The 15,616-nt window shown below is 39.1% G+C and overlaps 1 protein-coding gene across 2 annotated transcripts in view; it reads right to left on the bottom strand.

Moving 5' to 3' along the window:
- Positions 1–11,988, bottom strand: part of LOC107697004 (zinc finger and BTB domain-containing protein 46-like) — a 75,049-nt gene extending 63,061 nt beyond the window's left edge. The window contains exon 1 of one of the 2 annotated variants that reach the window (XM_016497611.1): positions 11,831–11,988. The gene's annotated coding sequence lies outside the window, so the exon portion shown is untranslated. Of the gene's footprint in view, positions 1–11,674; positions 11,808–11,830 lie in introns of those variants that run through there. The other variant, XM_016497612.1, reaches the window with a different exon arrangement.
- Positions 11,989–15,616: the final 3,628 nt, after the last annotated feature.

The raw sequence follows: 15,616 nt of genomic DNA on the forward strand, positions 1-15,616 counted from the left end.
CACACAAACACACACACACACACACAAACACAAACAAACATGTCCTGGCATGAGGTGTCTGTCAGGAAGCTAATTGTCATAATCAGGAACACTGGCTCCTGTCAATGACTCAGAGAGAGAAAGAGAGAAAGAGAAAGAGAAAGAGAAAGAGAAAGAGAACGAGAGAGAGAGGTGCAGGTGGACAGAAAGGAGGGGGTGTTTGTAGCGTGACTGCTGGGCTGTCAACAAAACATTGGCATCCTTCTGAAAATCATCCATACTGGATAACCCCTAACTAACAGCTCGCCAAATACTAAACTGACGGGGAGAGAACAGGTGGCAGAGAACAGAGACAGATAGACGGTGAAAGAAAGAAACTGCAAAGAGGAAAACTGCATGACCTCACAGATTATTAATGAACTGTTGCCCCTCTTCAAATCGCTGATCATGACATTGAAAAAGTAGCATTTTTGATCTCTCTCTGTCTTTATACAGTAGGTGTGTGACTTTTCTGCAACTAATATCATGAAACAGAAAATTTAAAGTAATTACACTTCAAAACCCATCTGCCATTGGTCGGGCAAACACATAGCCCCGCCCCCAACTCATGTCATTGGTCGAGTCGCTGTTGCTGTGTTGGGCTGGTCAGATGCTCAAACAAACGTTTGTTTTGAAATGTTTTGAACGCAGCTTAAAAGCCACAGTGTTTATGCTTTTCTGGGGAATCAACTTACAAATGCCTTAATTATAGTTGACTCTGCATATTAAGAAAAGTTATTTCAACATCCCAAAGATTACATACTTCTCAAGTCCTTCACTAGCAACTACTGTGAGCAGCAGACAAGGAAAAACACTGGGAAAACTTCATAAAGTGTTTGCAGAAACTGTTGCTTCATCTGAATGGTTGCTGCATTGGCTGGTTAGGAACTAACAGGTTGTACTAACTATAGATTTGTATAGCTAGATGCCCTGTTAGCGTCTGTTTCTATGGGCTGCTATACGTAAGCTGTCCGCCATATTGGAATGGTCAACGCAGGTCTGTAAACACTCGAGAGCAAGTTGCCTGTATGTCTGCAACCCTAGTAATACGCATGTATGAATATCTATATCTGCAATAGACTTCAGCAGATGATTTTGCTAAATTCATTCAACACATTCATATCTGTGAAAGTTTATCCAATTTCTTTTTTATTTCGGCGGTTTTTATATCCAGAGGTTGAGCAATGTTGTGGCACCTTAAAACTAAGTAATGACACATTGACTGTTCCAAGATGGAAGACACATCAACATGTCTGGAGCGGTCAAATGTGGCAGGCATCTACCACACATATATATATATATATATATATATACTATATATACAGTATACATATGGTGCTAACCTGCCAAACTTGACTCATCCGTCTTTCATAATAGAGCTCAACATCAATTTTATTTTTAGCAACATTTAGGATTTAGGAAACATTTACATTCTTCGTTTGAACTTACAAAAAATTTGTATGAAAAAGGGGGAAAAAATAATTGATGAAGTGCAAGCGGCAGTACCGTTAACTGGCCCTAAAATCTCTCACTCTTTAAATTTAGGATTACATATTTAAATCAGTATAATTTGATGTTTAATAAACCACACAAAACCAAAAGTTTAGTTTTTCAAACAATACAAATACATTTACCGTGTTGAATTTTCAGTATTTTTTATTTATTTATTTTATTTGTTGTTGTTTGTTTCTTTTCTAACAAAAATGTCTAAGGATAAAACAATATAATTTCACATAAGTTAAAGATTAATTTTAAACAACATATCTTAAATTAACCATATTCTATCACACCTCTAGCTAATTCTTTTTCTTGTATTAAATATAAATCTCACTAAATGTTATCTGATTTATGATTCAATCTTACATTTTTCATTTAAAGCAAACAGGTCTTGTTTTAGAGGTATGTTCAGACATTTATGCTAAAAAAGGTACAAATATTGATGCAAGCAACAGAACCGTTAACCGGCCCTAAACTCTCTCACTCTGTCACTGTGTCATCTTTATCGCTGAGCCCTATATTGAGTCCTATGATCAGTGTTTCTGTCACACAGGGGCATTTTCACACCTTTGTCTTCTGTCTGCTGAGGACTGGTGGGAGAAAATGAAGAGAAACACAAATGTGGCTATACTTAGTCAGTTTGACAATTTGTAATCACAACATGAGAAAAGAAAGAGAAGCGAGCGACTGAGCGAGAAGGGAAAGACAGAGAATGAGAGTCCAGGAGATTAGCGGGTCTTACAAGTCTTATAACAGATTTTAATGCATTTTATATTAACCCATAAAACATTACGTATCAACTTCCTGAAGGCTGATATGACCCTACTAAATAATTCATTATCTCTAAGAGCTTCTTTTGTTTCATATTTGATAATCAAGTATAGCTTAACAATAGCCAGTGTTTTTACCCAGGCTTGTGTTGCCATGGTAACCACGAGTGTGGCCAAGAGTCAAACCTGTCACCAGACGCTTCGCTCCTGTCCCATACTGTTTGTTTTTCCTTCTTTTGTACATTTCGCCACAAAACGCTTTGAATCGCAACGAACGGCTCAGGTGTCACCTGCAGAGGCTAATGTTGCTCGATTAAACACGGGCGAAATATGCAAGCGATGAAGCTGCAGCATGCTGCGTGGAGTAGGAATAGCAGGGCTAGCGTGTTGCTCTGGTGATCACGATCATTCTGCGACACCGCCCACCTCACAAACCTAATTTTAAAGAAAGTCACACATTCCCACGTTGTGAGGTGGCGGTATCGAGTGTCCAACCAACACTTTCTCTGATCAACCCCTTGGGTGGGATGGGAGGGGGAGAGGACCTTCATGGCTTTCCTTTCCTCGCATTTCGTTTTAAGAAACCAAGAAGGCCCATAAAATACCGTGGTAGCACCTTGTGTTTTGAACCATGAATAAATAAAAAACTGACACTTTTTGCAAATGATGAAGTCGGTGGGGGCTGCCAAAGTGTGGAGGTCTGAAAAGTTCAGAAAAAATGTAAAAAATAAAATAATGAAAATTAATAAAAAATAAAATAAAATGAATAAAGCTCACTAAATATTAACAGATTAATAATTAAAACTAGAAGATAAAATTAAAAATTAAAAACCTTAATTCAGTCTTACATCATTTTTCTTCTAAAGAAAACGGATCTTGTTTTAGGTATGTTCAGATATTTATAATGAAAAACAAGATAAAAATATTGAATAAGAGTGGTAGTACCTTAACTGACCCTAAACTTTATCATTTCATTTAATAAAAATAAAAGGCCCATAAATATACTGTGGTGGCACCTTGTGTTTTTAACCATGAATAAACAAAAAAACCCTCTATTTTTTTTGCAAATGATGAAGTCAGTGGGGGCTGCCAGAGGGTGCTAGGAGGTCTGAAAAGTAAAAATAAAATAAAATAAAATAAAAAGAATAAAGCTCACTAGAAAATTCCCAAGAATAAAGCTCTTAGATGTATGATTAAAACTGAATGTTTTAGGTACGTTCAGATATTTATACTGAAAAACAAGATAAAAAAAATATTGATTAAGAAGGAGCGGTACCTTAACTCACCCTAAACCTTCTCACTTTATTATACAAAAATAAAAATGCCCAGAAAAACCATGAATTAAAACACACACACACACACACACATTTTTTGCAAATGATGAAGTCGGTGGGGGCTGCCAGAGGGTGCTACGGGGTCTGGTAAGTTCAGAATAGAATAGAATAGAATAGAATAAAGCTCAATACAAAATTCCCAATAATAAAGTTCACTAAATGTTATCTGATTTGTAATTAAAACTAGAAAATAAACTTACAAATTTAAAACCTTAATTCAGTCTTGCATAATTTTTCATTTAGGTGTGTTCAAATAAAACAAGACAAAAATATTGATTAAGAATGGTAGTATCTTAACTAACCCTAAACTTTATCATGTCATTTAACAAAAATAAAAAGGGCCATAAAAATACTGTGATGGCACCTTGTGTTTTTAACCTTAACCTTGCTTACTTAAGTAGATAAGTAAGCAAGTAAATAAATAAATAAACAAACTGTTTTTTTTTTTTTTTTTTTTCAAATTATGATGTCGATGAAAGCTGCTAGAGGGTGCTAGGAGGTCTGAAAAATTCAGAAAACAATAAAGTAAAGTAAAAAGTAAAGTAAAGTAAAATAAAATAAACACAAAGTGTGTCACAGTGTTCACATCTAACCCATTCCTCCGTAACATAATTGCAGCACAAACTTTCCCATGCAGCTTGGCACTGCTGCACGCTCACCTGGCAGTGGGGGGTGTTCAGTCTCGGAGAGCAGGGCATGGAAGCTGGAGCCAGAGTGAGATCAGGGCTTTTATTTAATCTAGGTAGAAAAGAGAAATGGGGCCACGGATGGCACACCTGTACCACTTCCAACACCCCTTTTCCAGGACTTACAATAAAGAACACACTGTATTGGGGAGGGCTGGAAAGCAGATCTGGCGATCAAGGAGTCAAGCATGAAGGACACGGTCCATAACTGACTGACATCGTCCATCAAAGACAACACGGGTTTTGCAGTACATTATTCAGACTGCAATTTTTGCGTATTGTCACAGCGTGCAAATCCAAGTTGTTATCGAAGCACTTTGACAACTGACAAGACAGAGGAAAATTACAGCAAAAGCGGCAGTCCCAGGTTTCTGCCGGCGCAATCGCTTCCATCACGTTTGAGAGTTTCCCATACCAGACACTTATCCATCCGCCACAAATGTACCTCTTCACCGTGATGAATATTTCATGCCCTGATGGCACTTTTAAGACAGAACTAATTAACGAAAACTAGTTGATCTGGCATACGTTAAATCAGTTCAATTAAAAGCACGCAGACAAACGCTACATGCTAATAGCAAGAGCAGAGGAATAATTGTATGTTGAGGGGGAAGTGCTGAATGTTAAACAGGCCCTGTTAACAGCACTTTAGCACTTGGCGATGAACTCCTCTCAGGATTACACCGACCCTTGATAATGGACTAATGCAGATCGGCACATCAGAAAAACAGAGGCCTTCCAATGTCCGTGACATATCTACTGCCTGCTAAGCAATGAGGCAGTGCGGATCTGATAGACTGCGACACTGCAGTTGGGGATTTGGGAATATGAGCCATGTGCACCACGAACTTAAACTAATGGACTAATGCAGATCGGCACATCACACAATACATTTGGAAAAACAGAGGCCTTCCAATGTCCGTGACATATCTACTGCCTGCTAAGCAATGAGGCAGTGCGGATCTGATAGACTGCGACACTGCAGTTGGGGATTTGGGAATATGAGCCATGTGCACCACGAACTTAAACCAACTTTGACTTTTGGTTTGGGAATTTTCAAAGCTTGCATTTAGACACAGATCTAGATGGTCTTGAAGAATGGAAACCTTCGCCCTAACAATGATTGCAATGGCTTTCTGAAATTCACAGTGAGGAGGAAAAGCGTTCTGTGGTATTGTGGGGTAAATGTGTTAGCGCTGGGAGTGTCTCCACCCTCCCTTAATGGTTAGCTCTTGGCAGACAAGATGGGATGAAAAGTATAGAGACAGACTAAACCATCTTCTGAAAAATAAACAGAGCTTTTAAGAGACAGACAAAAGTGCTATGGAAAGTGGACAACCGACTGTCCACCGATTCACCTGAGAACGTTTGAAATGGTAATAGTCTTCCTGTCCAAAACGGAGCGCTAAAATATACCCGTTTTCTTTGTTTGCTCTATTATTTTTGCTACTCCTTGACAGAAACGGTTTTCATTGAAAAGCACATGCTTTTTAACAATTTTTTTTCTAATCCAAGCTTAGTATTCAGAAACGGCTGTAAGTCAGTCATTTTTAGGTTGATTTCCTTGAAAAGTATAACAGTATGTCTCTGTGGTGCTTTGAAAACACTGCTCTGTTTGTTTGAACATCTCAACCAGACTGACACAGCAACATTGACTCAACCAATTGCATGAGTTTAGGGCGGGGCTATCTGTTTGTCCAAACAATGGAACATTAGTGTGTATGAAAATAATTAGAAAATTAGTTTTGCAGTTCTGGTTGGCGCAGAAATTACACACTTCAGCTGCTCCTCGGGCGTTTCTCCAGAGAAAAGACCCCAGTAATCTCACATATGTCTCCTCAAATGATCCTCAAGGCAATTTCAAAAGCTGAGATTTCAAGCTGTTTCGCTGTGTAAAAACCATGTTGCCAGGGTGTTGCTAGGTAGGATACATATGCGGTTGCTTACTGGCTCAATTAAATATAGGGGTTTGATAAAATCTGTTTGGGAACTGTAGTAATAGTGATGTCCAAATTTGCATTCACCACAAACTATTGGACTTGAGCTGCAAATAAAAGCCTAACAAATCAGTTGTAAACAAAAATACTACATATCAGTGCAAAACTAACCAGCTTACAAGTGTTTTACAAGTCTGAAAATGTAACTTTAACCTTGTCACATACCCTGAATGCATGAAATAAATGAATATTGTGCTGTGACATTATGTGGCTATTTAAACTGTAAACTCGTATCATAATCAGGGTTGCCAAGTCCACAGTTTTCCTACGTAATTGGGCTACTTTTAACTGTTGCTGTGGGTAGATTTTGTTTTTTGAGTTAATGGTTTGACATTTTGCATATATTATATTTGACTGTAAAGCTTGTACTGAAGTATTTTAATCTACCAATTTATATTCTTCTACTGATAAAACTGTGCTAGATGAGAGGAGCCTGTGTACAGAAATACATGACAAGCACCAAGAAGGAGAAGAGTTGCATCAGAACATCAGTTCTTAAAACTGTAAATATTTTATTTTCAAATTGTTGAAAATTAGAATTTTGAATTTGGGCCAGTTTTTGAGCTAGCCAAGTCATTTGGGTTATTTCTAAGCTAGATCGGTCATGCAGATCTGGCAACCCTGATCATACTTGTGATCATTTAGATTACTGTGAAATAAAATGAAGATGTCATGTGCTCAGAGAGACCGTTTGAATAGCAGTTTGTGTAAATATGAATGAGCGTGTCTCTCTGGGTCACCCGATTTGAATCTCTCGGTTTGAGTGTGACGTCACACTGTCCTCAAAACACAAATGTGTGACACTACTGCTGGAGGAAAGTTAGTAACCGTCACAAACACATGCCATATTTACAATATGTGACACTTCATTTAACACTGGCATTTGAAGCTGAGCAGGGATGTACATTAGATAAAGTCTACTAGCTCTAAACCCATAATCACCATGTTAAAGGGGCTGAAGAGGATGAAGACAAGTATGGTTTTAACTGGTGAGGGTTAGCATACTTCCCCGTGTGTAAACATCCTGTATTTAAGACCACGTGTGGTCAGAAAGTAAGCCAGAAACGACTGAGTGTGACGGGGCGGGGGTGTTGTAAATGAGTTTGTGTGTGCGTTGTGTTTGTTACTTTTCAAACCCAAAAGCAGGAATACGCGACGATTTACGAACCACCAAGCTGGACTGAATTTCACCAGTAGACGGAGAAAGAGAGAGAGAGAATTACCGATTATACAAGATGGACAATCCGAGAGAATGCAAGTAGAAAAAGAAGAGGAAAAAACAGAAACAAAAACCTCACAACCACATCCTCTTTTTCAGCCTAGAAATGTAAAGCCCACTGCTAAGCGCTTGCCCAGGGTATGCTATCTCATTTCCAGGGGCTTTTTTTCCACTCGGTTTCTCCCCCAGGGCTTTCCTCACAGCGGAGAGGTCCCACTGAAATATTCACAAGGCACCTGAGGACACAGGTCTTTGTGGGGCGGTTCCAGGGAGGTCGGCTCCGGTTTAACCCACACACCGAGCGCCTAATCTAGGGGGATGAACACATCTAAGTGGCTGATGAGCACAGCTGTCACTCTATACACACACACACACACACACAAAGGCCCCCAAACAGCTCTAGGGAGTGAAGCGCACCTGTATGCGTCCCCATTCACACAAAAGAACTCCTAGTTTTTTGGTAAGGGACGAGTTTGATTGCACATCTGGTGTGAGGGTGTAAAAATAAAATAAAAAATTTAAACGCAACAATTGTGTGTTGAACAGTCATGTTTGCGTTTAGCTTTAAATATTGATGGGAGGCATCAGACACGTACTGTACAGATGTTTAATGTACAGCGTGTTTCCAAGCTGATAAATAGAATATTGGGCTTTGTGTGGTTTTTAAAGTGAGGGGGAGAAGCAGGTCCCCAGTGTTGTAGCAGGTTCATGCTTTCTAACCTGTTACCCACACAACACAGCCCACAGCCCGGGGAGAGCAGCCATCTTCCACACACTCCACCCACACACACATACATACACACTCAGCTGTGTGTCAGCTTGCACCCCCATACCCTGCCCCCCCACATCAGCACCCGTTCTCCATGAACACACACACACACACGGCCAGTTGAACTACCCCCTCTTTATCTGTTTCTCTATCCCTCTGCACCATCAGCCACCTCCTCCCCCATATCTTGCCTTTCTGTGCAAATGTTCAGATTAACAACCGCAACCACCCTGAATAAACACCACACTGCAATTTCTTGTTCAACTAACTGCTCGAACCTCCCTCAAGATACACTCGCACATCCACAGACATGTTAAACATGTATGCTTAAACATCATAGCAGTACAAACAATTAAAACAAACTCCAACATGGTGGACTCCCTCATATAAAGTGGAAAAATATAAAATAAGGCAACTTGAGCTTTAGGCGCTGACATGCATAATTCAGCACATTAAAAGAATATCCAGGGTTAAATACAAGTTCAGTTCTTTTGGAAACTTCTATGCTGTCAATTTCAATAGAAACTTTCAACTCTGTGGAAGTCTATGGGGCATTCATTTACTGTTTTGTTTGTTTGAAGCATGGAATTAGTCCAACTCATACTGACTGTAAAAATATGCCTGTGGTAATATTTCATCAAAATTATATTATACGTTACACGACACCTTCAAAGTGAAATGTCCAGTGAGTGAATCTGGCAACATGAATACGAGACACTTAAATTTGACAATGTTTTATTATGCGGGTTGTTGTATGTATCGCAGCAGATTGGAAATTAAATGTCTAATGAGAGGCCCTAAATGATTAATGTCGATTCACCTTTTTTATATAGCACTTTATACAATACAAAAGGAACCGTGTAAAAATAAGTCTTTATTAATTAATAAAGCCCCCCTGTAATCATAATGTTTGAAAAGGAATAAAAGTTATTGGTGTTTTACTGCCACTAGTGGTCATTTCAGATGGCTTTGTTAAATTATTCTTTGTGGTAATGACAGTAAGCCAACAATAAAGTTTAACTTTCTTTTAACAGCTTATTAAGTGCTGAGTGAGGACAGGTATTATATTTTAGCTTCATTAAAGCAGTTCCTAGAACACAATGCTGTTCTTTACTCTTATTTCAGCCCCTCTCTTCCCTTTACCCCATGCAGTAGGAACCAGTTCCCCTCCCCTGCTTTCTGTTGACACAGCACAACCACACCTGTGAGGAAGTCAATATGCATATAGTGGACCAGAGTCCCCTCCTGCCTAAAATGTTCTCCCAATTACACACAAACACACGGATTCTCCATTAAACAAAAACACCTGGACACGACCCTGACACACAACACCAACACTGCCCTCTAGAATGAGAGCTCTTGCTATAAAGAATACACAAATACAGAGTGTGTGTGTGTGTGTGTGTGTGTGTGTGTGTGTGTGTGTATCAAAGAACTATCATTTATATATTTGGCAGATGCTTTTATCTAAAGTGCCTTAAAAAGTATATTTATGAAGGTATATTTTTATGAGTTTGTGTGCTCAATGGGAATCAAACTCCTGGAGCTGTCAGCACCATGCTTTACCAGACGAGCTGCAGGAACACAATCACTATACTTTTACCTGCAAGAATAAGAGTTAGATAGTGCTTCTCATTATAATTATGTGGAGTATCTACACACTTTATAGTCAAGTAAAAGAAGAAAGCAAAGAAAAGACCACATTTTAGTGCTTAATAACAGTTTGAAACTATCGGAGCATATAACAGATAAAAAGACCATATGAGAATCTATTGCCCTGGTTTGGTCAGTAACAAGTCCAGCACATGGTGTCATTAAATGATTATAGGCTACCTTAAAATTACTGTTTTCCATCCCAGGAGAGAAATAGGGGTGGACGGGCTGTTCTGCTACGACAGACACCTGCCAGCATGGTCAGGCACACCCCCCCACACACACACACCAACAACACACCACTAAAATCAAGACGCATTACAATCTGTACATCAACAATAGTATAAATAATGCCACTGGCATGATAATTAACTCATTATTCAATTCAAATGGAGGTCATGAGTGTCAGATAGGTGGAGAAAACCTAAAATGTGATTGGCAAAAGGAAGTTGTCATGTTTCCACTGGCTTCATTCTGTGTAGATGGGCATGAGGACAGTTCCTTACATAACCAGTTCTTCTGCTCAGCTAACTCATTTTTGCACTGCAGACAGTTACAATGCCATAAATACATGAATGTAATTTTAAAAAGCATGACGGTTCCAATTATTTACCTTCTTATATGTCGTAATATATGTTAAACTAGTTAATTTCACACAGAAATGCGCTGATAAGTAACATTTATTGTTTTTAACAGTCTGAATTCGACATTTTCGCCTGAACAGTTACAAATATTTCCAACTAACCAATCAGATTCGGGTGCACCTGTAGCAAACAAGAGCCGACACGGCGCGAACAAGCGTCATAATAATCAATACAGAGTGCCACATTCTTCTGACAGACGCGCCGAATGATACTTTGTTGCGCGTAACGCTCGATTCAAATGTATCAATTCAGAGACGCGCGTTCGAATACGTTGTTGACGTTTATCTGTAAACCCGCTGATGTTCCGCCGTCGGCGAGTCAAACAAGTGGGGTCGCTCCCCTTAAAACCAACCCGTCAGCGAGGAGAAAATGGAGGAAGACGGAACTGACCAGCTTTAAGGGGGCAGACGGGGGGAAAAAGAGACAATAACCCAAAGAGCAGCGCTAGTGTCACCTAACGCTTCCCTCAGCGAACACTCGAATATACTCCGCTCTCTTCGAGTTGAGGGAAGTATTAGGCTCCGAGTCCATGGATTTAGTTATGCAGGACATAAAATAATAGTAAAGTGAGTCCAAAAAAAAAAAAATCCCCTTCCTTTTTCTGGTAGTAGGTTTAGGGTGTTGACGCAGCATAAATTTCCAGCTGGAGAAATTCCCCTTTTGGAGGTTAAATGAGGGGAGGAGAGAGTGGGGTTAAACCCTTTCCTGCCAAAGCTGAGCTTTTCATTTAAATACCACCACCACATGCACTGACCCCCAAAGGACAAGATTTTAGGATTAAAACTTAGGGGAAATGTTATAATATAAATAGTAGGCTATTAAGTTCCTGGTGAACTGTGAAGTGAAGCGTAATCAGCGCGTTCAAAAGGTTGACAAGACAAAAAAGAAAGTCTCCCATCACTCCAATAAAACTCTATCCTGAATGAATGAGTGCACATCTGACAGCTGTTCGCAGCGCGTGCATCATCTGTCGTGAACATGTTCTCACCTGGAGACGTCAAACAGGTTGCTGTCACGCAGACCACTTCAATGACGTGAAAATAACGCAGACGCACCGGCCTCGCGGAAACTCACAACTTCAACTTACCTGAATGCCTGTGTTGAGGCGCGAGCTCATGTCTCTGCCATACATCCAGATGACAAGTCAAGTTTGATTGTAAAAGCGCTGAGACTGAAGCCTGTGCGGTGGTCAGAAGGGAGGAAGGGCAGTTAGAGATATAGTGGAAAGGTGAGAGAGGCATACCTGTTAACCCATGAGTTCTGGGGGAGCGCGATGTCGATGCTTTGGAGCTCCAGTATTTCGCTCGTGACAGGTTTGGGAGAGTGAGCACGTCAACAATGTCAGCAGTCAGCGGGGAGACGCGTGTGTGTCGGTCAGTGTAATTCCCCTGCTCGCTGTCTCGCTCTGTGTGTGTGTGTGTGTGTGTGTGTCTCTAGCTCTCTCTCTCGACTGAGAGTCAAATACAGGAAATGAGGCAAACGCTCGCATTCACCATCAAAGCCTGGACAGCTCCAGCTGAACTCATACAGCCATGAAGCCTCTAGGTCAATTATGAATATACAGAGGGCAACATGCCCACCTTATTAGTGTAAAGATGCTTAGCGTATTAATAAGACAGGTGGAATACGGGTGAATTTAATTTCGACTCAAACAAATAAAAGCAAACATAATTGTATGAAAAAAATTGAAAATAACAAAATAAAATAAAAATAATTAAATCCGTGTCAATTTTATTTATAACCTGTACATGACGTGTATATATATTTTCAAAATGATTTTTACTCGACTTTTGTTTTCTCTCTCTCTCTCTCTCTATATATAATGCTGTTATGTTGCTATTTTTAATGTACTGTATGTTATCTGAGCAATTTGTGTCAGTTATATTGATATGATATTTATATACATAACTTGTAAATATAAAACTGTAACTGTTTTTATTTGTTTTTTCTCATTATACACAGAGAGAGAGAGAGAGCGAGAGAGAGATCCATATAAAATTCATATTTCATATTAAATGTATGTTATAAAATACATTTTAAATGTATCATCAGAGTGTCAATTTAAGTACGACATTTAAATATAAAATTGTGACTGATCATTTGTTTTGTTTTATTTTTGTCAACTTTTTTATTCACTAGTTTGCTTAAAAAGTCTGCTGGCATGCTTATATAATTTCATATATTATATTATATTATATTATTAGAATTATATAAGATTCAGCAAAACATAATATTATTTATACAAACACACACACATACATATTTCAGTATATAATACATAATATATTTTATAATAGGCTATATGTTGAAATGTTATTATTTTAGCTGTTGCAACTATTATTGTCTTTACTAATTAATTTTCTATATTTTTCTCTTATTGTTTTAGCTAATAGCTCGTTTACAATCCCTTTGTCTACCAGAACTGTGTTTAAACCGAGTGTCCAGTTCATATAGAGGATGTGCTGGTTTTTCCCGTGGGTACAGCTGAATTTGCATGAGGGAGCGTCTGTGCGTTTAGGCGCGTGTAGGCGTGAGTGCGCGGCTGCTACACGCTTTTGTCCACTGTGCGTGAGAGTGACACGCGCCCCCTAGTGGCATGTCATCACGCTCTCGGTGTTCTCAATCTGTGTGGAAGGTGTCACCTGCGTACTTATGCAAATCACAGGAGGCGTGATTACTTTTGCTCATTTTGCATATTCTTAGAGATGCATTAAAATCTGAATGGCTCAACTTTACAGTCCAGTTTTTGTTATTTTAATGCTGTCTCTCACCGCTTAATCTGAGATACAACAGTCAGGCCATTTTGTATTGCACATTCAGAGCTTTGGCCGGATCGGAACGTGTGTCAGGCAGGGTTTGTGTGTGTGTGGATTGTGTGGATTAAACCCATTGACCTGTGACAGGGCTCCTGTTTTAGGCTCCTGTGCACACGTGTAATACACTCTCTGCGTCTGCAATCCGTGTCAGAATCAAGCTGCTTTTCTCCCTTGCTCTATCCGTCTGCCTATCCATGTACGCCAACAGCAGTCTGCCAATCTGCCTGACTCAACACTGTCTGCCTGATTACGCCCCCTTTTATCCTACCACCTCTTAAACACTATCCCCCTCTATCCAGCATGGGGCTCAAACTTCATTAGCCCTCTTACGTATTTATTCATTCATATCATGAACACTCATCAAAGCCGGGCCAGAGGGACAAGGGCCAAAGAAGGCCTTGCGCACACATAAATATAGGGAAGTGACCAGACAACATATTATTTTCAAAACCTCTCAACAAATATGCTCAGACAGTCCTGCTAGCAGTAGAAACTCTATGCTAGAAAAAAAAAACAATTTTTAAATTACCTTGTGAAAAAGAAGTACACCTTAGCATTTATTTATTTTTTTTAAAGAGTACTAATACAAAACAAATATACTTTAAAAGAATATACTTGAAAACTGAATATAATGTTTTCAGGCACCTAACTGCATTTTAATTGCAAATAAATGTAAATGTATTATAGTCTAAATTTATATTAAAGAGAACAATAAGAGAAAAAAATCTAATATAGAAAATTAGGTAAGACAATAGTCCCAACGGCTAAATTAAATATTAGAGAGTTTAATATAAATTATATTATTTACTTCAACAAATAAATAATAATTTAAATATTATAATTTTAAACCAAAATATATTTTGTGGTACCTATATATATGTATACACACACACACACACACACACACACACACACACACACACACATATATATATAAGAAAACACTTAAGTGTACTTACACTTTCATGACTATTTTTACTTTTACAAGACATTTAGGTACACTTTTTTTTTTTTTTTAAAGTGCACTGTTATAATGTCAAATTAAAGTGCATTAAACTCTGCGGACCCGAATACGGGTTCAAAACCTGTCAAAATCGACTGCGAATAATTTTTCCTAAGAATGTGTATTTTTATTTTATATATTTTTCACAGTCAAGTCATATATCACAAGAAAGCTCTCATTCTCAGGAATTTGACTATGTAGATTATTTCATTGTGTGACAATCACAGATCGAATGATCTTCAATAGAATCGCGATGTGAAATTTGTTACCTCTGAGCAAACATTCGTATGGGTCACATTCCTACTCGTCCTACTGCTTCAGTCAGCCGCAAACAGCCACAAAGCTTAGAGTAGGGTCTCTTCTTTCAAACAAGACCATTGTCACATTTCTGCGTGCTTCCATCGGTGAGATATACAGCGTTTTGTCCAGACGCGCACCAGGAAAAAAAGACGCACTTTTTGCCAAACAGGAGCTCTCCAAATCATAAGCACTCCCGGCCAGCGGCTCTTATCTTTTACAACTCTGTGCTGCTCAGTGGACTGCAGTAGGTCAGATTACATGTTACTCTAGCTCAGCGGCCATTCAGAGCTGTGAAATTTGACACCTCTGGGTCAACAGAGGGGCGGGTGAGCGGGTGGTCAGAGAGAGCATTGGGATTTGTAGTTTTTTGGACTGTTTTGAAGGCGATAATGGCAAGCTGAAAGGCTAAGGTATGGGCGGCTCGGATAAAAGCAATCTATAAACATTATAATAAAAGTTATAGATGATGGAGAACGTTGTGCGGCACTATGGAGAGGAATGAACGTGCGTCTTGTGAGGGTTTATGAGTGCGTTTGCGCCGTTTTTGATAGAATCTTTATTTTGAAATGTGAAAGCACAGCTAACAATCTGATAAACTGTTTATTGACAGAAAAGTACAGTACATGATGCATTTCAGTAAATATACAGTAAATATATATTGATTATTACATTGCTGTGTGGATGAACCGTTATTTGTTTGTTTCACGCGCTGAAGATCAGATAGCAGCAACAGGCAGCTTCAGCAAAATGGAGGAGCTGTCATCTTGTCTCCAGGATGCAGGCAGGTGAGGCAGCAGGTGATGCAGGGCTCAGGTGATGAGGTGAGGAGATGCTCCGAACAGTATACCAATACAGAATGCACATAAATGGAATGATATAAAGCTGGAGGATGTGGATTCTATTTTAGATT

This window comes from Sinocyclocheilus anshuiensis, unplaced genomic scaffold, assembly GCF_001515605.1.
Source record: "Sinocyclocheilus anshuiensis isolate Anshui unplaced genomic scaffold, SAMN03320099.WGS_v1.1 scaffold130, whole genome shotgun sequence".
In the NCBI taxonomy this organism is placed as follows: Eukaryota; Metazoa; Chordata; class Actinopteri; order Cypriniformes; family Cyprinidae; genus Sinocyclocheilus; species Sinocyclocheilus anshuiensis.